Source organism: Haemaphysalis longicornis, unplaced genomic scaffold, assembly GCF_048455015.1.
Source record: "Haemaphysalis longicornis isolate Haplotype H1 unplaced genomic scaffold, Haemaphysalis longicornis Haplotype H1 scaffold_1, whole genome shotgun sequence".
Lineage (NCBI taxonomy): Eukaryota > Metazoa > Arthropoda > Arachnida > Ixodida > Ixodidae > Haemaphysalis > Haemaphysalis longicornis.
Window position 1 is genome coordinate 233,805,260 of NW_027526203.1, and position 23,977 is coordinate 233,829,236.

Below are 23,977 nucleotides of genomic sequence, written 5' to 3' on the forward strand. Positions count from 1 at the left end.
ATAGACAAGGCTCACCTAATAAAGACGTTCCCCAAGACTACTGGTGCGCGCCTTACAATATATATATATACAGGAGGAATAAAACTTGGAAGATGGAATATCTAACATGAAATATAACAAAGCCACGTAAACGTTGCTGGGACAGTATACGTAAAAAAATAAAACACAGCGGAACAGACTAGATATACTCGGTGACAACTTAAAAACGGCACCGGAAGTTGCCGCTGTGCCTTATCACCGTAGCCGGATGTTTCTCCGCGCGGCGCAAGTAGGGCGTAATTGGGGGTATTTTGAGCATGGCGTGAGCCGTTCCCGTGATTTTTTTTGACTTAATATGCTTATAAATGACTCCAGTGACGACAAACAAACTGCGTGAGACAAGGCAGACGATATCACGCATTCATAGCAAACCACTTTCAAAACGCGCGCGCACTGACGTCACGGGTCCGGCGCTTTGGCGGAGTGATACACTACATGAGGTGGTGCCGTTCTTGAGTTGTAACCGAGTATAGGTAGAGTGCAGGCTCCATTATGTATCCCATAAATAAAAAAAGGAAGTTTGCGCCCTGTGTGCCATTTTCTTTCTTCTACCGTATTCGAAAAACTCGCATAGTGTCCTCAATTTTCACTACGGCAGCAACTTGCCCACAAAAACGTAATATGCCTTGGTTCTCGCTCTTACAAGTAATTGCAGCCTATGAGGGTCGGAACTTCGCTGGAGAACTGCTCATCTTCAATTTACACTTTATCTGAAATCATCGCTCCCGAGATAGTTGTACGGCTGAAGTTGCGGTGAAGAGCAATAATATTGATTGATTGATGGTGGGGTTTAACGCGCCAACGCAACGCAGGCGATGAGGCGCGCCGTAGTGGAGGACTCCGGATTAATTTTGACCACCTGGGGATCTTTATCGTGCGCCGAAATCTCGTACACACGGGCGTTTTTGCCTTTCGCCTCCATCAGAAAAGCGGCCGCAGCGGCCGGGAATCGAACCCACGACCTCGTGCTCAGCAGCGCAACGCCTTAGCCACTGAGCCACCGCGGCGGGTAAGAACAATAATATTGTCATCTGAAATTTATCAATACAACAAGGTTAAATTTTCCCGGGAAGTCATCCCTCACAGCACAGTACAGATACATACCAAGATCAGTATTTCTACCGTAGGCAGAAACAATATTCAAGGACAATGGCAAACGATCCGATCCAGCGATACATTAAATGTGCGGTTAAATAATAACGCGGGTGTGGTTTCCCGAGCCCGGTGTTGCTGCCTGCAGCATTGGTAAACGGGATAAATGGCGGCCACTCGTGTGATGACTACATCGGTTGTGCACGGATAACGCGCCGGTACATTTCCGAAGCAGACAAGGAGCACTCCCTAACGGTGGCCGTCGCCACACGCTACCTAAGATTGATTCAGTTAGACCAAGCATTTGAAGAAGTGGGCAGCCAAACGAAGCAATAGCTGGCGTGGTAGGTGAACTATATATCAAGGGCGGAACCAAAGATCTCAGTACGCACACCAATGTCATCGACAACGGCTAGCGAGCTGTCGAGGACATGAGTGGCTTGCGCGGGTTATGTCTCACGCATACACAGGGCGTTGCTCTTGTTTAGAAAGGGCGAGAAGAGCTTTCCGGAGCATCTACGCCCCGTCAATGACGGTGGCACCTGTGCACGAGAGCGCGTGTTTACGAGCATACGTTGTTTTCTGAATAGACTCTTTCACGAGTCAACAGCCCGCGCTGTATTTGCGCAGCGCTTCTGGATGTTTTTCTTAAGGGCGGGGAGAAGTATCTCCTGCTCAGCAGCCAATGCGAAATGTAAACTAAAGGGCCGCCACCCGCACGCGAAGCAACACAATCACGAAACTGTACGTTGGCACTGTGCTCGTCCTTTGCTTTCTTCTTCCACGCGAGTGCAAAATCACTTGCTGCCTAATATACTGTCGGAGTTTTATCGTGCACACTAAACTTTTTAACACCCTGGAAGGTGCTAAAAGGGTGCACTCAACATTTTGCACCCTTTTTGCACCTTTTAGTGTCCAAAACATTGCTCCGGCACCCAATCATGAGGGTGCCACAAATTAAGGGGTGTAAATCTTAACATTTTTACACCCTTTAAGGTGCAAAGAGGGTGTACTGAACATTTTGCACCCTTTTTGCACCTTTCAAGCGCCCAAATATTGCTCGGGCACCCCCACCTCGAGGGTGCCAAAATTCAGGGGTGCAATCAACAGTTTCAAAGGGGGCTACGACCGTTAAAGGGGTGCTAAAAAGTATTTCTTCTCGATTGGGGTGTTACCACGGCACCTTATCGTTAGGGTGCCTAAAAGAACGGTGTGTGAATGCAAGCATGCAAAATTGCACAAAAACAGGCTGAATGTTTAAACCGCACATTGCACTATTTCACCGCCCGTTGAGAGTTTTAAATATGAACTCTCCACATAGACCAGGGGAAAGGCTCTAAAATTGCTGTTCGTAAATTGAACAAAACGTGCTGAATGTTTAAATTCCACTCTGCACTAATCTACTTCTTCGAGTGTATCACAAGGTTCGTTTCGATGTCTGGGTGCACGGGAAGGGAAGGCTACAAAATGCCTCTTGTAGTCCTATAAATAAAACTTTTACGCGAGGCATCGGTGTCCTCAACGAAATCGAATTTGCCTAAGAATTTGTTCCCGTATTATGATGCCCCGGGCAAAAAGTCCAACAAGACTTTCTTGTTGGGCTCACAGCACGCCTGTGGGGCCAATACGAAGTTCTGTCGGCACTCTATCGTTCCAATAGCCTAGTCTTCCAACAGGGAGTTTAACCTTGATGGCGTTTGTGGGGCCAATAAGAAGCTCTGTCGGCACTCTATCGTCCCAACAGCGTAGTCTTCCAACAGGGAGTTTAACCGTGATGGCGTTTACCGGCTCGCCAACACGATCAGTGAGCGCCAACAGACGCCTTTTTCGTAATCAGCGGCGCGAGCGCGCCATCAGACAGAACCGACAGACGGCCTGAAGGTGGTTTTTAGGGCCTAAACAGCAGCGTCTATGTCTGGCATAGACGCTAGACGTCAACGTTTGTGTTCTGAATTTTCCCTTCAATAAGTAACAGTCAGACGGACGATACCATAACGATGTGAAGATATGCTTTGGCTCATACCACGGCAAGCACAATCGTTTGTGGCTGCAGCCTCGGTTGCTCTTCGTCCACAACAAACTGAATCGGCTGTACAGCTTTCTTCGAGGGCGTGTATGCAGGGGTTCTATCTTCCTTTTTTGCGCAGGCCGACGGGGGCGGTCGTGTAAAAGCCTTTTCGCTCGTCGCTGCCGTTCTGCCTACCTGTTTGCTGTACAGTGAAACCCGGCTATAACGAACCCGGATAGAGCGAATTATGCTATATATCGAACAAAAATAATTCAGTTACGGAAACATGGGAAACATATTCCCTATAACGAAGTTCACATCCGATATATCGAACTCTGGGCGCCTAGAATGGCCGCCGAAATGCATGATCTCGAGCGGCGATTGAGATGTGGATTGGCCGCGACCACGGAGCAAGAGCCGCGACTGGGGCATTGCGCCTTGCACGGAGCGACGTGATGCCCCGTATTTTCCGTAACTGTTTCCGATGCGCGGGACTAGCAACGGAACCCGCCCGGTCAGCGAGTCCGGACCAAGACAGCAGCATTGGTGAACGGTGGGAAGAGCTCGCCAACGTTCCCGATGATGTCGCGAGTGAAATCCGTCCGACGCTTATAATAAAGCGCTTTCGGCAGTCGATGTGCTCCGCCAATGCTTCTTAGATTTTTGAGGACGCGGACTCGAACTGGTGTAAACAATATTTCGTGTAGAGAATGCTATGCTAGTTGAAGCCGCCAAAACGAAGGTGAAAACAAAAATCACCGTTTTTTTTTGCAACGTAGGCAGTTAAGGCGGAAAGTAGCTTTATTACTTGCCATAAATGGATTTTTTTGGTATGGTAATGGCTACTGTACTGTGTTCGTTTCTGCATACGCGGATGGCGGAGTTGGGGAGGGGGAGGGGGGCTTCTGCGGATTGCGAACTCGTAACAATGAGCTCGTTATATGCGGGTTCGGCTATATCGAACTATTGGACATGTCGAACTAATCGCGGTGCATATTGCAGTTCGCTATAAACGGGTTTGACTGTATCTATTACGTCGCCGCCACCGCATGCTTCGGTCGCTTTCTAATAATCCCCACTTGTTACAAATTCAGAGGTTTTCGCACTGTTAGCAGTCGTTTTACACGACGGGTTTGATGCGCCTGACATGCAAGGAGTGACATCGCTTGCAGTATTAGCGCGACGTTGCTTGTCTGCAAGACGGTGCCGGACAAACAAGCGTTATCAACGCCATAATTATAACGGAACATTCCATTTATTTTGTGGCTACCGTGGCTTGCGCAGAAAAGGTCGGGTTGACTGCGATAGCTTTTCTTGAGTCAAATAAGGGAGCTTTGGCTCAATCGCTTGCAGCGCTAGCAATGCGGCCTCGTCTGCAAGACCAGTGCGTGAGAAAAAAGCGTTAGGACAGCCAGAATTTCAAAAATGCAGCATAAACTAGACACAAGCGACAATATTCGTTGACAACCTACGTAAGTATAGAGTTGATTTAGGCGCCTCTAACACCGCAAGGTCCCTCTTGTGCAACATGGTAGCCTACCCCGCAATCCTGTACGCAGCGCGCATTACCACCATCGATGCCGGCTCGATACAGAGGCTACACCGGTCGTGGGCAGTGTTCGTTTGGCGGTCGCAATATGAGCCCATGCGCCGCACCAATCTCTTCTGGAGCGTGGAGGGGGGTGGCATTGGACTGATAACGGGCTTTCAACGGGCCAGCGTATCTACGTTGACCAAGTCCTCCTTTGAGAAACAGGAGAGATAGCGCCAGCCAATAGGACACACACAATTCCTTTAGCCTTTGTTTTTGTAGAGCCTGTGTTGCTGTTCTCATTGTCCTTCTATTTTTGTTTCGTGTCTCTTTGCCCTTTTTTTTCTTCTCCTGGTTTCACGTTCGTTGTCATCTTACCCCCCAAACATGTAACCGACACATCCACTGTCAGAGCTGCTCCTGAACTATGTGTAACACTCGGCATGACGTGTATATTTATGTGTAAATAAAGTTATTGTTGCAAAAAAAAAAAGCCCGCCGAGATAGCTGAGTGTTTACGCGTCCGTTTGCTACTTTAGTAGGTCAATGGTTCGATTCCTCGTCGAACCTGTTTTTTTTTTTTAGGTGAGGGTTTTATTAGCTCTTTTTTTTACTACCAGGGTAAGCGCCTGTTCCTTGCTTTCTATCACGCCGACATTTACCGCCCTCTTCCTAAACCCAAAGTAGCTCGTTTTCTCGCACCTTCTCTCTTGAGAAGCCCGCCGTGAAAACAAAACCAATACAAACGTCAAAACCTCTTTACAATATCAGTATATATGTCAATTGCTTTATGTGTATTCAATTTTTGTGTTTAAAAACCTTAAATTTAAGTTATAAACACATTTCAGACTTTGAAAGCAGAAAGATAATTACCAACATTACAGTAGTAACACAATTTTCGTCAAACACAGAGATGCTGCATTTGAAGTCTGGCAACTATCTCTCACTTTTTGTGTGTTTTTTCATGGCGTTTTGTGCCGAGTGGTCGCTGGAATCCTCCCTGTTCTGTGGTTGCTGGCGTAATTTGATCAGTTTTATCTATTTCAAGCTTAAATCATAGTTATAAAAGCTTTATGGGTGGTGTATAACCTTCCAACCTACGCGTGTGTTGAACATGGGGACCCCGGAAGAACGATCATCGCCGGATAAAAAAAATCGCGCCAATCCACCCCGTGAATGTGGTTGGAAAGCAAAGCTGTAAACGGCACCCATAACGATTACACATACGACGTCACTTAAATTCACTCACATCGCTATACAAATAGTAAAACCAGAGAGAAGTGAAATGCACTTAACCACACCATTTATTACTTCAAATAGATATTCTTGGTGAGGTTAAATCAATGCATGAGGCATGAACGGTGTTTGGTTGAGTTGTATTGGTGTAGCACAAGAGTGGAAACTTTTTATAAAATTAAAGTAAGCTCCAACCGGGTATTATACGATCTGACTTTTCCGTCTCTGCGCCGCGGACGGACGCGACGAGATTTCCAGCAGAGAAGGAGGTGGACGAGGAAGAAATACTTCTGTTCAGATTTCTGAATGGCCCAGAGTGCAGCCCTGGGGAGTGATTCCTTCTTCTGTGGGGCCCATATTCATTCCTCGCGGACTGTGTTCTGTCCACCCGCTGAAACTGGGTAGGTTGAGAGGGCCTGGACAGCAGCATCTCCCATTGCTCTTGTTGGGTAGTTGACGGAAAGAGAGAAGGGTGCTCAGGGCTAAAGTCGTACACCCCGATTACGGGGCGGAGTGTTCGTACTTCTGAGCAAAATTTATATTCAACGTAGTAGCGATTCGGATACATTAAGTGAAGACGCGTAGGCTGTGGGAAGGAGCCCAGATTGTATGAGCCGTAGGGTAGTTTGTTGTTCTCTCGAAAGGTCAGGGAAAGGCGAAGGCATGGTTTGTCTCAGAAGGCGATAATGCTGGATTATCTCACTGAACGTGACAAGCGGGTGACTGTCCTCGTGCAGCTCCATAGCACGGGAGGTAAAAGCGCAGGCTTGTTGGGTGGGCGTATTTGTTGCCCTCCGTTGAAGCGTGAGGGGGTGTCCAGATGAGCTGAATGGAACCGTTTGGGGAGTGGTTTTTTAGCACGGGCAGTGCACGTCAGGACACCCAACCCGACTGGTAATTCCAGTAGGCTTGCTCGGAATCGGTGACTACCCTCCGAACCCCTGGTTCAGTGAGAGCCAAGGTAATGGCTGCCTCTTCTGCTGCCGTCATTTTTTGGGTCCTAAGCGAGGTACACGCATGGAGGTTGGTTCTGGAGCTAGCCACGATGATGGTGTATTGCTTCCCTCGATGTTTGGGGGCGTCTGTGTAGATAACTGCATGATCCCCACCAAGGGTAGTGTTTAGCGGTTGAGCCCCTGCTTTTCGGTGACCGTCGTTATGTGAGGAGTTCATATTTCTAAGCAAAGGGAGCATCTTCAGTTTTAGTCGCCAAGAGTCTGGGAGTACGTCAAGTGGAGTGACATCCTGGGCTGCCCAGCCAATTTAGTGAAGCATGCGGTTACCCACCGCAGTTCTTAGTCGGACCTCCTGGTTAGAAAGATGGCCTTCTATCAACTCTTCCACCGTGTTGTGGAGCCCCGTACTAAGCAGCCTCGGTGTGGACGCACTCATGAGAAGACCAATGGCCTGCTCCACCGCCTTTCTAGTCATTATATAAAGCATCTCTATGTCTTCCTTGTCGAGAAGACAGGGGGTTGACGTAAGTGACTCTCGAGAGGACAAAAACTTCAATTAATCGAAAGGTACCGGATTCCTTTAGGCCTCGCTTCTTGTTGGCAACTCGTCTCATCATGTGTATGATTTGAATAATGCTGTTTTTGAGGCGCTGCAAGGAGACGTCACTCTTGGTGTTAACCTCGAGATATAGGCCAAGGATCTTGATGCTGGGACTTGGAGTGATGGCCTGGCCATCAAGGAGTATCTGAATGTATTCCTTGGTTTGGCGTGAGGGCGGACGACAAGGAGCACTGATTTTAAGTAAACACTAAAGTCCACAGGCTTTAGCACATTGGTATTTGAAGTGAGATGCCACGCATTGGTGTGAGCTTCCTTTAATTTTTGTAACTCTTAGCACATGAGCAAGGTGCGCACAGGGCCGCTAGACGGGCCTGAGTGGTCGCGTGACGCTTTCACGTGGCATTCAGCGAGAACTCAGGGGGCAAACCCGTAGATGTGCTTGGTCAGTACACCATCTGTCTTTCCCGTCTGCGCGTGGGCTCGTAGCTAAATCGGTAAGACAACGGGCTGTCGCTTTGTTACTCTATTAGTTCCAGGTTCGATTCCCGGCGGTGCCACTGAATTATTTTATTTGTTCGCTGGAGTTTTCTGGTGACACCAACGGTCGCGAAAGAACCCTTGGGGGGTAGAGGTAAAAACCTTTGCTTTAATACTGCGCGTCAAAAGTGGATGACATTGCATCAGAACAAAGCGTGTTCGTGTGTCCGCGAGATGAAGACGACAGTGAAGGAGAATGGTACGTTGGAAACATCGTTTTGCTCGGGTAAGTACGCATTTTTTATTATTCTGTATTTGGTTGGAACGAGTTCTGGTGTTTATGGGTCAGTAATTCGCTAGACCCCCATCTCGTTTGCTCTGAGAGCCTACGTGAGTTAGTATACTTGTGTGGCGCCCAGTCCGCCGTTTCCGCAGAAGTCAGCATCAATTTACGCTGAAGCTAGACCTTGGCTACGATGCTCGCGCTGTGGTACACGGCTGCTAATAATTTCACATCACGAAAGGCTCTTTAACACCGGAGCGTTTGTTTATGTGTCTCTCAAACAGTGCCTTTGCGGTTGCATATCGCAGTCGCAATTTCGCGTGAGTGGCACAACGCTGTGATTAGTCCTCCCTCGTGAATACCCGCGGTATACCAAGAAATAACATGAACAGGAGGTTCCCTGGAAGTGATCGATTGATTGATTGTGGGGTTTAACGCGCCGACGCAACGCAGGCGATGAGGCGCGCCGTAGTGGAGGGCTCCGGATTAATTTTGACCACCTGGGGATCTTTATCGTGCGCCGAAATCTCGTACACACGGGCGTTTTTGCTTTTCGCCTCCATCAGAAAAGCGGCCGCCGCGGCCGGGAATCGAACCCGCGACCTCGTGTTCAGCAGCGCAACGCCTTAGCCACTGAGCCACCGCGGCGGGTTCCCTGGAAGTGCATGGGAAAAAAGCGTACACTTAATTCCTTGGCTGGCATCTCGTAGGTGTTGTGAAATCTCCCCCCCCCCTTTACACGAATTCCGTGCAGTGCGCTTCGCAGAATTCACATACGTGCAAATTGAAGGTGAAATGCGCGCATGTGGCCTCGCAGGGAGTTAGCATAGTCTCGGGGTAGTGGGGGAGATTTCACAACGCCTACGAGGCGCCTGCCGATTCCGTCAGAGTAGCTCTCGGGAAGTCTGGGGCTTGATATCAGAGGCATAAGTATTGTTTAAATTAGTGCAGAAAATTGAGCGAATTCGCATGTTCTCATTTTCGCAAAACCGCAGGCCATACAGAGACTAACAAGAAAGCTGTAGGCACTCACTCAACTCGATTTATATTGGAGAATTGAACGTGCAGATACAAGTCAGACATTGAAATGGAGGAGCCTCAACTATCACACACCAGTTCCGATTGAAAGCAAGGGATACAGATGAGCTGCTAGCATACGTTCCATGTAAATTAGCTCAGCAGTGAGCTTTGCATATATCATGCATACCCCACTCACAGTACCTGCGGGTCTAATAAATACATTCTTACTGTGACCTAAATTTCACTTGGAGTGTTCCGGGAATGTTCTTATTAGTGCCTTGGAGGTTACTGTCTTTAAACGATTAAAAATCTACTTGATGTAAGCATTCATGCTTTGTGTGTGCTCTTGTATTTCAACAAGTGTCAGCACACTCACAGATTATGCACCTTCAGGTGCTGCTGCTTTCTGTCCTGGGTCAGCTGCCTTCCAGTCCAGTTTCAAAGGCTTTGCCAGGGCCTCCCTTGGCCAACCGACACTGCACCTGCTGTACCCAAGTACTGCCTGGCCTTTCGTTGGTGCTCCGTACGCTTTGCCGCCAGGAATGGTCATTCATCCATCATCTGGCCGCTTGGACCACCCGTTCAGAAGTCAGCGCATTTGCTCGACACATCGGTCCAGGCACTGCTGCCATATCGGTGCACCCACCGATTATGTACTTTTAGGTTAGTTTTTGCATGTTGTGGAACCTGCCATGATGTATACCTGTTAGCAGTGCTGTGGCCTCTGATTATTTGAAACATTTTCATGAAGCAGTGCTGTGCGTTTGGAGCGTGTCATTGTTAAGCCGAGATATTGAAGAGAATCTGGGGCCGATGACTAAAGGGCAAGAAGAGAAATTGAACTGACTTTGAAGCAAGTATTCGTATGCAATCAAGCCAAGCAAACATTTAGGATCTTTCGATATGGTTTTAAACTTGCAATACAAACTGGATTACTTCAGATCATACTGGTATTAATCATACTATACCGAAAAGTACATCCCGCAGTCTGTAGAATTCTGACAGCGCTTTTTTCGCAGTCTCTCATGACAGGCACTATTCTCAATGGTTGGAAGATAGTCGAGGTAGCACCAATCTTTAAATCAGGAGACGGTACTTCACCATTAAATTTCCCTAACAAGCACCATATGCAAGGTCGGGAAACATTTCATCCACTCTCAGGTCGCTAATTATTTATAAAATCACAATATCACATTCGAGTATCACCATGGTTTTCACAAGAGTTACTTGAGAAACACAACTTTCAGGATTTGTTCACGATCTACATTGATCCATTGACGCAGGCTTACAAACTGCGGTAGTTTTTCTCAATTTTTCTAAAGCATTCAATCGCATTGCACACCACAGACTACTTCTCAAACTTCACCCTAATGTCATCACTTGAGTGAAAGATTTTCATTCTTCACAAATGCAGTTTACTTATAATAACTATATACTTCTTTTGCTCGTGCCACTTTGTTGTCCCCCTAGGCAGGTTGCTTGGTCCTGTCTATCTTCCATGTTGGATATCCTCCCATGTAGGTCTATTTGCAGATGATGTAATTTATCACACAATTTCTTTCAACTACTACCGTCAATGCTTTCAATCTGATCTTTACACAATTAACTCCTGGTGCTGCAAATGGCTAATGTCGCTTATCTCTAAAACAAAGTTCATGACTTTAACGGTGGCAAGTCTCGAATTGTAAATACTTCATTAACAACAGCCTAATTACCTCTTGAGACAAAGGTGTTTTGGTAGGCCGGTAGGGGAGGGGGGATTGCATGGTGGATTTCAAAAGGTAGATCGATTGGGAAAATAAGACGTGTGATTAATATTTTCATTTGGACTCCAAAACTCGCTTTATTTCATATGTTTAACCCACTGCAGTGGCTAGGGTGGTATGCTGTGGAGGCGAATGTCGGTTAGATACCGCTTGGTGTGGCCGCTTTTCAGATGGAGGCAACACGTAAAGACGCCCGTGTTTTGAGATTTCGGTGCGCACAAAAATACCCAGGTGGTCAAAATTAATGCGAAGCCTTCCCCTACAGTGCTCCCCATATCCCAAGTGTAGCTTCGGCGTGTTAAACCACCGTTTTTTTCTTCATGTTTTTGGTATATTACCTGCAGCTGTAGCAGGTGCAACATAAAGGTGAAATTATGCATAATGTTTCCAAGAGCTAAATATAAAGGCCATATTGAAGTGCGTTTATGGGTCTATCTCATAGCAGTAGTGAAAGGTTATATACTCTGTGGCTCATGTGGTGTAGTCCAGTGTTTGACGGAATGCCGTGTAGGCAGGTAAAAGCATTATTGCAGTGATGAAACGTAGGTCACTGACCAAGTCAAGAAATCCATTTAACGGTTTGGTGCTTGTTCACGGTGAGCATGTGTCGTGGAAAACGAACCTATATATTGGGCATTACGCGGCGCATTGAGTTTGCATAGATATGGTGCAGATTGCCATCCATTATGTTGATAATGTTGGGCGTCGTCTGAACGATGAGGGTCTCGAGCAGTAATCGAGAAGATAGATTGCACTCAGTTGTCAGTAATTTTGTCTTGTTCCAGTCGACTACGTGTCCCGTCCTCTCACGGTGCTCTGCCAGTGGACTTGTTTTTGCATGGCCCTTGTTCACTTCGTTCCAGTGCTGCGTTAATCTTCTGTGCAGATTGCCCGTTTCGCCAATGTACACTGATTTGCATTCAGCGCATGGAATCTAATAAACAATACCCGGAAGCTTGGAGCGTGAGAGGGGTCTTTCACGCTGACAGTGTCAGAATGCAGCTTGCTAGTGGGCACATGCACGATGTATGCACTGCGTTTCTTGAAAATGTGTGCGAGAGTTTCACCGATGTGTGGGACGTAGGTAATTGCTGCACGTTTTGATGCAGTCCATGTGGCTGCCTAAATCATTATATTCAGAAAGAAGCGAAGAGGGCGACTAGCAGGAATCCGCATTGACATTAGCAGGCAGAAGCGTCCACAAGGCCTGTGTCAAAACGTGCTGCAATTGTCGTCCTACACATCAATCAAGCTTTTGCACGCATTTTCAAGAAACACATTGTGCACATCGTGCACGTGCCCACTAGCAAGCTATGTTCTGACATTGTCAGCGTGAAAGACCCCCTCTCACGCTTCAAGCTTCCAGGTGTAGTTTATGTTTTGAACTAAAAAAGTGCCATTTAAAGGTGACACCTCTTTCCTTGCCGATTTCTGATGCCTGATTGTTCAGTTTGTGGGGATAAGTTTAGCAGATTGCTCACATGTCTAACCTGTATTTGTGCTTGAGCAGTCAAACGCTGATGTTAGCAGTGAAGTAGGTGAAAATTGTAGTTTGATTGTAGTTGTGTGCAGATTACTTACATTGTGTTAATTCGTAGAAAAGCAAAATTGAGGTAACCCTGCTAACTGTTCCGCATTGCAGCATTTTATTATGCGAACGTTAAGGAGTTCAGCTGCTTGTTAAAGGTGAAATAAACAGTGGTACAAAAAGAAGAGCATCTACTAAACAGAAATGTCTTCACAATCGCAGGATGCCAACGGTCCGCCTACCAACTTGTGTCCTGCATCGTTTCTGCTCGCTGGACCGGCTCATGGAGCATTTTCCAGCTTCTCAAAGTTTGTGGTCAAGCGCTCCTCCAAGTGAAAGACGCCGCAGAGGGATCTCTTGTTTTAATGCCACAATTTCACGTGCTCAGCAGCAAATTTACTCATAAGGCTTTTTAAATATTCATCACCCAAGAGGGCATGTTACCATCGTCTTCGGTGGAATGTGTCTGCACTCAGGTTATTTGTGACAGAAACAAGTGGACCACGTCGTGAGAGTCATTGAGGCCTTGTTGATTGTGCATGCTTCTGAAATGACATTTTCATTCGGCTGAATACTTTCCAAATATTACGATTTGTGAACAAATTATGGTAAAAGTCATGATTAGTTGTACTACAGTGCAGGAAGGAAATGCCAACATACGTTTTAAGCGCCTCTGATATTTCAGATCGTTGGCGGGTGAGCAATAAAACAAAACTCAAAATTTTTTAAAGTAAAATCAAATATTCCTTGTCACCAGTGCATGACCATAGTAAAAGCTATCTAGTCACCAAATTTAGAATTAGACACGAAATGCCAAGAAAAATAGGGAAATAAACTAGACAGCTTGCTACAATAAACCATTCGTAAAATTCCTCAATGTCTATAAAGTGATGATTCAGGCGGGTTAGTTTTAAGATGTCAGTGGGTTTACACACCCAACTTGCAGGGAAGCACATGAGCTCTCAATATTAACATGTTTTTTGTGAAGACCGTCTTCCTTCATTAAGCTGCTTGGCACATTGATGCCAGTCTGATAAATGTAGTCCTGAATTTTCATGACCAATCTTTGTACGGGAACCATACATTTTTATATGATGTCACTGTGTATTTCTGAAACTGTATCTAGTCACTAATTCCAATTTGTTGTGGTCAGGTTTTTTCAACTAATTCGTAGCTTTTTTAACAATTATGGTATATTTTGTGTGCCTAAAGGAATGCCTCATTGCATGTTTAGCCTATGTAGTGTTGAAAGCGGACATTTTGCTTCAAAGTGGAATTTCGGGCTCGCAACAAGGTACTTCGCGTGCTGCTCACTTTTATTCATGTCATTATTTTTTATATTATCATTTAAAATTAAAAGCCAACCAATTTGCTGTCGTTTTAATTTTGTCACCTACTTTATACTTTCTTTTTTTTCAACTTTCTGTAAGGATTGACTATCCATATTTTTATGATACTAAGGCGTTGGACTGGGCTAGCTGGTACATGTTTGAATGGATGAAAAACCATAGGAAAACCCAGGACACAGAAGAGAACGACGGGACAAACTTGTGCCGTCATTCTGTTTCAACTGTTTCCTGTGTTTACCACTGGTTTTTTATGCATTCAAACATCTTTTATGAGTTTGTTGAACAGTGATTAGTTTAGGTGCTCAAACAATTTTTGGCGGCGAAGGCTCCCTATAGCATTTATATAACTGCTCTCTGCTCTTTTTTTTGAGCCAATACCCCATCACCAGTCTTCATGAGGTGGTCTTTTGTAGAAATGAAGTTGGAATAAATATTTGTTTGCATTGCTTTACATGTTTTGAAAGAATTTCTTGTTCATTCTTGTTTCTTTCAACCCTGTTTCACAATCCTGCTTAAGGCATTTCCTCTGTTATTTTTTTTCAGAACCAGGAAGGGTGCTCATCCTCGGTTCTTGCTGAAGCAGCAGTATCCATACTTCACACGTGAGCTCTGAACACACAGTAATTATGGTATGAAACATTCTACCAGTATAAGCTTGCTTTGTAGACGTCATTGTCGATGTCAAAGCTCTTGACAGTGTAGTCCAATGTCTGGTTTAACGGGCAATGTCTACAACTTGTAAAAATTGATTTTGTGGCTATAATGTTTGAGATTATTTTAAAATGCACGTCAACTACGATTTAGAATCGCTGTCTAAATTGGCAGCCATTTTCCTGGTGGATACAGAAAGTGAAAAAGCGCATGTGTACAGATTTCAGTGCACCTTAAATGTCCCAAATTTGCTAAAGGTAATCCAAAGCCCTCCTTGTGGTGCACTTCATATCCCATGTACAGTTTTGCGTAAAAACAGCTAAAAATTTATGATCAATTTAAACTTATTTTAATGTTTTTAAATGCAAATATTCTCAGTTTAAGCTGCCATATTTAGAGTAAAATATTTTGTAACAGTTATATAGCTACCAAAGGTTTACAGAAAAGCTTTTTTGCTTTTGGTTATGCACCTTCTTATCAAAAGAAAAATGTTAAGAAAGGCAGAAGAAACCCAAATATGGAAATTAGGAAACCCTAAAGCTGGGGATAGACTGAAAGTTTTGTAGAGAATCTTTTGCTGATTTCAGTTCTAGTCAACTCTAAAAAAGTCTATCGACGTAGAATGCTTGCCGTGAGGCACCTCGTAATACTAGCCAAAACTAATGGGCCCTGGCTGTTGGCTTTTCATTTGCAACAGTGACAAATGACCCCACATCCACCGGCAGGGACATAATGCAAGGCACCATGTACAAGCTAGCCTCATGATAAAATAATGTTTTATGAACAATGACATTACATTTCAACCATGGGCTTCACAAGGGAACTTGTATGCATTGTTCTGTGATGTTTGCAGTTCTTGTTATTGCTATGTGGGGTCATTTAGTCTAAAGGTATGCTTATAAATCTCCATATACCACCAAACCTTGCAAGTGCTGTACCATATGAATATTTTTTCGTAAAGCAAAAAGAATTATGCAAACGAAAATAAATGACTTGGGTACCCAACTTTTATAAGTAGATTATGAGCCGCAGTACGGAGGGAACTATATTATGAGCCGCATTACGGAGGAAACTGTACATTTTGCATTTGGTCTTCCTTCATATTGAACCTTCCTGCTCAGCTCCAGAATCAGGCACTAAACATGCAGGTAGCTACCTTGATTGGAAGTTTGATGCAATACTGAGAAGCCAAGGGTTTTAAGGTTCAAGGAAGTTTTGTGTGGTTGAGGTGTTGCACACCTAATTGCTTTCACTGCACAGCATGGTTAGGCTGTGCAGTGAAGCTGGAAGGATGTGTACTGCAGTTCGGCAAAGTGAACATATAATTGGTTTTTTACGAAGTTTGGATAATCAACTACCTCTAAAGTTATAACTCTGTACTGAGATGTGGCTCGTGACTCCTTAAATTGATGTTTTAATAATCGGTGACACAAGTTCAAGGAAATTATCAGCTGACGTTGAGCTTCAATGGAATGTCTCACAGAACCGAGCTTGGAAAGCACGAATGTTTCATACCATAATCAAGTGTGATATTGTGCAATATGTGGTCTCACACCTGCTGCACCATTTGTGAACCGAGGATGACGCACCCTTTTTGTACCCCTTTAGGTGGGTGCTTTTGCAGAAGATGCTCCTACAGATTGGGGTGCTAAGTAGCACCCTAGGATACTTTTAGGCTGAAAAGGGTGTTATAAGGCACCTGTCTTCTGGGGTGCTTCACAAAGGGTGCTCCTGCGGCGACAGAATCCAAGCACCCTAAAGGGTGTAAAATATTCAGTTTTTAGGATGCTCCTGCGGCGACAAGCTGAAGCACCCTTTTGGGCGTAAAAATTTTTAGTGTGTGCCGTAATTATAAATTGCTACTGAATACGTGGATGTTCGGTCTTATCTTTTCTTTTTAGATGCACGGTGCCTTTTCTCCCGTGGACATGAAAAAATGGCAGGGTTGTACGAAGATAAAATTTGGGACCCTAGAATCGGATATGATAGTAAACGTTTACAGCGAATCGAATCAAATATTATGAAATAAAAATAATGAAAGTTGACGGCGAATCGAGTCAAATACTTCAGAATACGAATATATTTTCTTCAGTGTGTATAGAGCTTCTTATACATAGCCACAAGAAAAAACATAACTTAGGCAGTCAGGGCTTAGCTCATGTGAGTGGTCATGTATTAGAGCTTCGTAACGAAATCGTATAAAAGCTTAAAAGAAGAAGGCAAATCAGTGGGAAAAAAATTAACCTTCATCGTCACGAAGACGTGCGGGTCCCTCAATATGCACTGAACACCGGTAGTATATTTGACTGGCTACAGTCCCGATGATGATGGTTTGGGTTTAATGGCGCAAGGCGAATAAGGGCAGAGAGCGCCAAAGACAAGGCTCTTTGATGGTAATTCAGATATACAAATAAATACTAAATTATCTTAGTAAAAACAGATGTGAAGCAACTTAAAATCCGTGAAGATGGTTGGTGTATAGGGCCAGGATGATTACGCATGATATGAAAGGTGCTGTAAAAACGTGACGTCTGATAAACTGCAAAACACGCTTAATAGAAAACATTGGGTTGTCGGCCAAGAATTGGGATGGGTGTAGCGGGATGTGTTGTCTGTACAGTTCAGGAAAATGTTTGCGTCATGTGGTGTCGAGCTCCTTGCATTAACGAATATGTGAACTACGTATAGGGCCTCTTCGCACCTGCTGCACTGGTGTCTTGGAAGATCCCGTGAGCAGATACGAGTGCGTTGCATGGGTGTGCCCTATCCGTAGCCTAGCCAAGGCGACTTACATGCGTCTCTTGTGTGAGTCGTGCATCGTCGCAAGTCTGGTTTTATTACATGTAGTTTGCTGTCTGTCTGTTCACTCCAGTCTGTTTGCTATGTTCTACGCAAGAGTTGCCTTATGTGGGGATTTAGGTCTGTATAGGGTACCGTTGTTATGTCTACAGCGTTCCCGAACGCAGCAGCAGTGGCCCTCTCATCTGCCAACTCCTTGCCAGCGAACCCAGCGTGTCCTGCTCCCTGCTGGCTCCACGTTGTACTTTTCCCACCAACACGAGAATTATCCCTTTTCCCGGTTTTACGCTCCTAAATACCATACCAGGAAAATGTTCTCTTACAGCGCGAACCCGCTGGATCCCGTGTCTTTCATGCAGGCCGGCGCATGCCATTCAGAGAAGACGCTCTGTGGAACAACGTGGTGAAGTAGTTTCGGTGTACAAATTTAAACTTTTTTTCACTGCTAAAACAGAAACTGTTCTGATTAAACTCTCTGAAATAAACTGCGATCGTTTGTACTAGCGAATGCCTTGTATTTTATATTTTTACTGCGAGCACGGCAATGCGCAATTTTGGGGTGAATATGGGCCAGAAAGGAGATTTTTCCAAATTTGACAAATGTTTTCTCGCACATTTCTCCTTTTTTTAGTGTCAATATATTTTTTACCAGTTGTCCATAATGGTGAAATACAGAAACAATTGCTTCATTGGCTGAGAGATTGTGTTTGTATTTGGTAAAAATGTTTAAAATGCTCTGCATGGTGTATTTTCTGAATGGCGTAATGGCTGCAAAAAAAAAGCTGAAATATTTTTAAAATGTGGCGCAGAGCAGCTCAGGGCCTCTAAATGATGTCCCCAAAAACATGGTGGTGATTGAAAAAGAAGTGATTTTTTATGAATTTTTTGACAGACCTAACTTTGCTTTAAACCCTGGGGATAAAAGGGCGGCAAGAAAAAGAACATTTTTTTTTGTACAAAAACACTTTGAGGGACCATTGTGGGTCATGCAAAGATAGCCCACGATCTTTACTGAATAAATCCAGGATGGTCGACTGGATTTGAACGACTACACCCCACAGAAAACTTGTACGAGTCTCCAAGTATAACCACGCATAAACCGAGCTGTGGGGTGGAGGGGGGTGGGGCGGTGGGGGGGTGGGGGGGGGCGCCAGCTTCGCTCTTTGCCTAGTCTTCCCGCCACTAGTGCAAAGTTGCCCCAATATTTTTTGTATAAAAAGCCCGAAAGTGTGGAGCACATTTTCCTGGATTGCTGGGACGCAGTCCTTTTCTGGCACGTCCTTCACAGAACTATCAAAGCAATAGAATAGGATAGACCAGAATAGGACTTTAATTTTATTTCACATCAGTTGCATGATGTAACGTGTAACGACGTGTAACGACGACGACGGTTGAACGTGAAGCTTTCTCGTGATGGATTCCTTGGGTGGCCAACCCCACACTGCGAGTATGTGCTACTCTGGAGGTACGCACCACTTTTCTGGAATACCCACAGCAACCGTCGGATGTGCACTCCGTAGGCCTAACGTTTGGGTTTGGGGTGTACGGTGTGAATCGGTACCTGCTGCTTGGCGTTCGCTGCGACCATGTCCAAATGGAGCAATCGGGTAGACGCCCGCTTCATTCCGCGAGGGACTTAGGTTCCATTCCGGCCACGAGAAGCGATTTTTAGGCTGTGTCCGGCGTCCGTCCGGCGTCCGTGCTTACGGCACGGCACCGTGTAAATCGAAACATCTGTGAACAAAAGGTTCACAAAAATTTAACAAGAACAAAATAAAAGGTTCAGAAAAGGTTAGAGAGAGAGAGAGAGAGAGAGAGAGAGAGAGAGAGAGAGAGAGAGAGAGAGAGAGAGAGAGAGACGCACAGTACCGAGTAAATCGAAACATTCGGTGCGGGTTCGGGTTCAAGCCCTTCTGGTTCAGTTGCGGGTTAGGTTCCGAGGCACCATTCCGTTCCTATTCGAAGGGGTTCAAACGGGTTCGGCGAAAAAAAGCAGGAGGGTTTCATGTGTTTGATTTGTTAGTGCTGCCTTTTCGTTTCTCTTCCACGTCGGCAGAAAAACAAATTCATAATCTCGGTTTGTTTTAGCAAACGTTTTGATTTGGCCAACTTAAAGGGGCCCTTCAACGCTTTTTTCAACTTTTTCTCGGAATCTCAAATGCTTGCAGAACGTAGTAAGCGACACACCCATTAGTTAGATTAGGGGGTCGTAAAGTGCCTCATACAAAAATTACTGCTCTATGCCCATCAGTAGCTTGGAAATGCTCAAAAGAGTTTTCACCTTGTTATGGTCGTGGCATTCTTCGACTGCTGAAATTACGTCATTACAGCAGTGGAGTGTCTATAGACCGGCTTTCCTTCGATTCGATATTCGATACGCATTCGATTCGATGCGCATTCGATATTCACTCTTTAAAAAAATTGGCGCTGCTTGCACAAGCGGCGCAAGGCTGTGGAGATGGGGGTCGACCTAGCTTCTTCCGGTTTTTCCAGGTTTTGTTAAGTTTGTTCTTGTTCTTCTTTTGTTCTGCGATGTTCTTGCTAGGCTAGGCTAAGTGTTGAGGGGTTAAGCCAAGTTTAGCCAGATTTCACAATGCCGTTCCGGTCGGTCCCCCACACTTACAGCAGATTCCAGGGGGGAAGAAGCTAGGTCAACAAGGGTGCGCATATGCATATGCCCCTTGTGTTCGCACTCGAGCAGGCGCCGAAGCCGGCTTCATTGTTTTAACTCCCTATCTGCGGTGGTGCACCCTTTACGCACGGCACAGTTTTTGTTCTTGGTATTTTTTGTGGTAACACCACCGGACCGAGTTCAAGCTTAAGAAGCTGAACTGTGAAAAGAAAGCCATAGACGCATATATCACAAACGGAAAGCGTTACTGCTGCGAAGAACAAATCACTCAGTGCACCTCCGTGCTGGTGATAGCTAGAGCTTTTGCAGTGCTTCCAGACACGAAGAAACGAGTAAAAGCGTCTACCGGAAGTGTTGCACAGTCCTTTTAACTGTACAATACACTGCAGAATGTTTTTCTTATCGGAGGTCAACGATTACAACACGAACTGAAGCGAAATAAAACGTTCGCACGGAAACTTAGGGCTGTTGTGTGTGTGAATGTGAGAGCATTACTCTTTATGGCTGCAATATTATTTTAAATAATTTAGTTTAGTTAATTTGCGTGATCATTTGCGTGATGTAAAGCTGGAGAAACAGCAGAGCCGGCTGCTCCTCTCCCTTCGTCGGAGACTCGGCTGTTGCACCTGACATTTGTTTCCGAACTTGCCGCGGAGAGTTCTCCATGACTGGCACTCCCGAATCGTTTCGTCGGCAGACTTTCACATCTCTTCCAAAGTAGACCGCGCTAGCACGCGCTAGAACCTGGGGCCAAGTGCAAAGCCACCGCCCGCGCTACGAACACAAACGAAATGCTGTGCGCCCAGTATGCGATGGTAGCTCAATCGGACAGACGACGGTACAGACACTCAAACGCGAGGGACCCAGGTCCTGTTGCGACCACGGGAAGCGTTGTTTTCCCTTCCAATTGGGTGCACATGTTATTCTTGTCCGCCGCTGCTAAAACCCGTACCCCTCGCCCCTGTAGGGTGGCTCAATGGTTCGGCTACCAATTTCACGGCGTAAAACTCGGATTCGATTCCCGGGACCTCTCTAAGAACATTTTTTTCTTGAGGCTTTAAAGTTGTTTTGGTACGACGGACGGACAAAGTTCGGCCTAAACAGCAATGCAGTTAAAAAATATATCCAGGGCCATCTCCACTAACGTGAAACCTAGGGCCTGAGGGGCGAAGCATGCAGTGTATAAGTGTATTCTTGGCGCCTTAATGTTTTTGCCAACGGAGATGAAACCATTGGGGGTAGAGGTATACAGCTTTGCTGTAAAAGTATCGTGTCTTTGAATCCCGGAGCGTTCTAGCGCGAGGCGTTAGAAAACGAGTGTCCTGGTGTGTTCTTCTAGTACGCATTACGTTCTAGCGCCAAGCGTAAACGATTGTCCGGTGTTTTAGTATCGTCACTGCATCGCCGACGACACGAAGCGACGACATCCCCAGCCCCTAAGAGCTTCTCCCCTAAAAAACTGACGGACCATTACGATGCTCCTTAAAGTGCTGCTTCTCTGGAAGCGATTGCGTCAACAGGAAACGCGCAACGGCGCGCGCCATGGCATACTCTGGCATTATCTCGTAGTGCGTCGCCGCCGGGGAGCATGTCTCGCACGGCCTCGGCATACGGCCATCCCCCTCACACTTTGGCCATACTTTCATCCTCCGCTTTCCTGTTCGCTCCGCCTTCGGTGGCAGTGAACAATGGTGGCTCTGACCGAGAAGTTTTTAGTTTGTTGAATGATCTGAGTGTAAGTGCATCAACATGCCACTGCCAGCTAAATGTTTCGCAATTGTTTCTTGTTCTCAACCTTGCGGGGTAATTTTGTTGTGTTGTTGCCAATATATGCATAAAGGGAAAATTACCCCACCTTCCCGTGAGGGGAACCCTGTGGAGATGCGACGCATCTTGGGGGTTCACTTGGTGTTTCCGTTGGGTTGATTCTCTAATTATGTGAAACGTGTGAGGAACGCGTATGATGTATTCTTTATTTAACACGTGCCCGAAATAGGAACGCCGGTGCTGGAACGACCGCGGCTATGACGCAACACAATCCAACACCATCCAACACAATCCGCTTTAATTCAATCCAATCCAAATCCAATCCAAGCCAAGCCAAGCCAAGCCAATCGAATCCAATCCAATGCCCCTCGCGAGAGTGTTCGCTATCGGACAGGAGAGGGGGTGAGCGGCGGAGAGCGCAGATCGCGCGGCGAGGAGAATGGGTTAGGGTTGTGGACGGACAACAACAACGCCGTATGGAGGGACAAGGCGAGTGAATGAGATGCAGTAGCATCTAAAACATAGCACACTTGGTAGGGCATTGGGCTGCTACTGTGGAGACCCGGGTTAGAATCCATCAGGTCAAGCATGCATTTTTTATTAATTCCTCTTTACTGCGGCAGCTACTTACTGTGGCAACTACAACAACGGCGCATTTGTGCGGAATGGGTCACTTAAAGGGGTTATGCAGACAAAACACAAGTTAGTTTTATTCGAAAGATTTTGTGTTTTGCCACTAGCGCTTGTCTGGCAGCAAACGATGCTTTTTTCATTGAAAAATTAAACATTTTAACTCAAAATTTCAATTCTCCCGCTAAAACGTGCGTTTCGTGACGTCGACAATTACGTATCCAAAGAAGGGCCTAAAAAATAAACATAGTCCGCTGACCAGGGCTGCTACCATCTCTCAGACAGCCGTTTGGTTGTCTTATTTATCGCCCATTTTCATAGATGGCGCTGGAATACCGCAGAAGTACCAGTGTTCGCACTTTGCTTCTGACCGGACTTCTATACCTGCCGTATTTTTATTAAGGTTGATACTCGTCGTTTCCTAAAACACAAGCTATGATTCGACAAATATGATCACGTAAGTGGCCGTGCCGCTTAGGTCAGTTGGTCAGCGTTGTGTCAGACAAGTCCAACGCGTCCGACGGCTGTCAGCGTTAGCCGGCATAGTGGCACATTAACTGCTTCGATGTTTCCGTGTTCGTTCGTAACTTCAATTGTTCACCCCAGCATTCCTACTGCTATAAAAAGAATGTGCCCTAAATTTAAACGCAGATAGCTAGTTCCGCAGGAAATATCCGTTTGCTTTTTCCGGCCTAAGCCAATCGCACGGTTGTGGATGTTACGTCATAGGTTCTAGTGCGGAAAATGAGGTAGTGCGTCACATGGCCATTTTTTCTTTCTTCCTGATTATATACCTTATTCCCGTGAAGTTCGCGGTAAAAGTGGTATCACTGTTATTCTAAGGAGGCAATCTTTCGAATGAACGAGACTTGCATTTTGTCTGCATGGGCCCCCTCAAACCTTTCGCCTTAAAAAAAGCCGAGCGCAAGCGCTGGCCAATACGCCTTTCCGGAATATGTGTTATGGCCCTTGTCACGCCTTATGTTAGGTAGCTCAACATGAAGTGTAACGACGAGCCAAGCAACGTCAAACATTGTACTTCAAACCACGGGTACCTGTTAACGTCGTTCGAACTCAAAGCGTAATGTTAGGCGTAAGGTCTCAGTGTTCACCAACACACTACAGCGGTATGTGCTGCTCTGTGGCAATTTAACACTAAAGCAGCTTTTTCCTGCCACGAACGACCCGAAAAAAATCTACATAAATTCGCAAAATAGTACTACCCAGGCGTTGTTTTGCGAGAAAGAAGGAAACCACCAATATCGACAGTATAGGAGAAAATCGCGGCTGCTATTGGTGTGGGCTAATGCCTACGAAAGAGTCGATAGGGCTGTTGCATGAGCCGGCATCCTAGAGCACCTGGCCGACGTCTTCAAGACTGGAAACCCATTCAACTACAGTGTTGTAGTACGAGCGATAGCAAAACCACAACCTACTCATTGCTAAAAATCTAAACAAAAGCAAAAAGTCAAAGCCGACATTGAAGCGGCCCCGGAGAGATCTGGCCGAGGACTGGCAGCGGGCTTCGTATCTCGTATGGCTTTCGGCCAAATCGAGCTGCGGTAATTGTACCGTAGGAGCGTCGAAGACGAATTTTTTCGCGCAGTGCATGGCTGTTTCGGCATTTGACTGTAGTTTGTTTCAGCGTAAT

At 45.7% G+C, this 23,977-nt stretch overlaps 1 protein-coding gene and 1 long non-coding RNA gene across 2 annotated transcripts in view; one reads left to right on the plus strand and one right to left on the minus strand.

Annotated features, from left to right (window-relative positions):
- LOC144158190 (uncharacterized) overlaps positions 1-23,977 on the minus strand; it is a 544,079-nt gene that overhangs the window by 461,444 nt on the left and 58,658 nt on the right. The gene's annotated exons all lie outside the window — the stretch shown is intronic.
- LOC144168697 (uncharacterized) lies at positions 8,073-13,533 on the plus strand. The gene is made up of 3 exons (XR_013322207.1): positions 8,073-8,187; positions 9,598-9,867; positions 12,721-13,533. It is a non-coding gene; the product is annotated as an uncharacterized LOC144168697 (long non-coding RNA).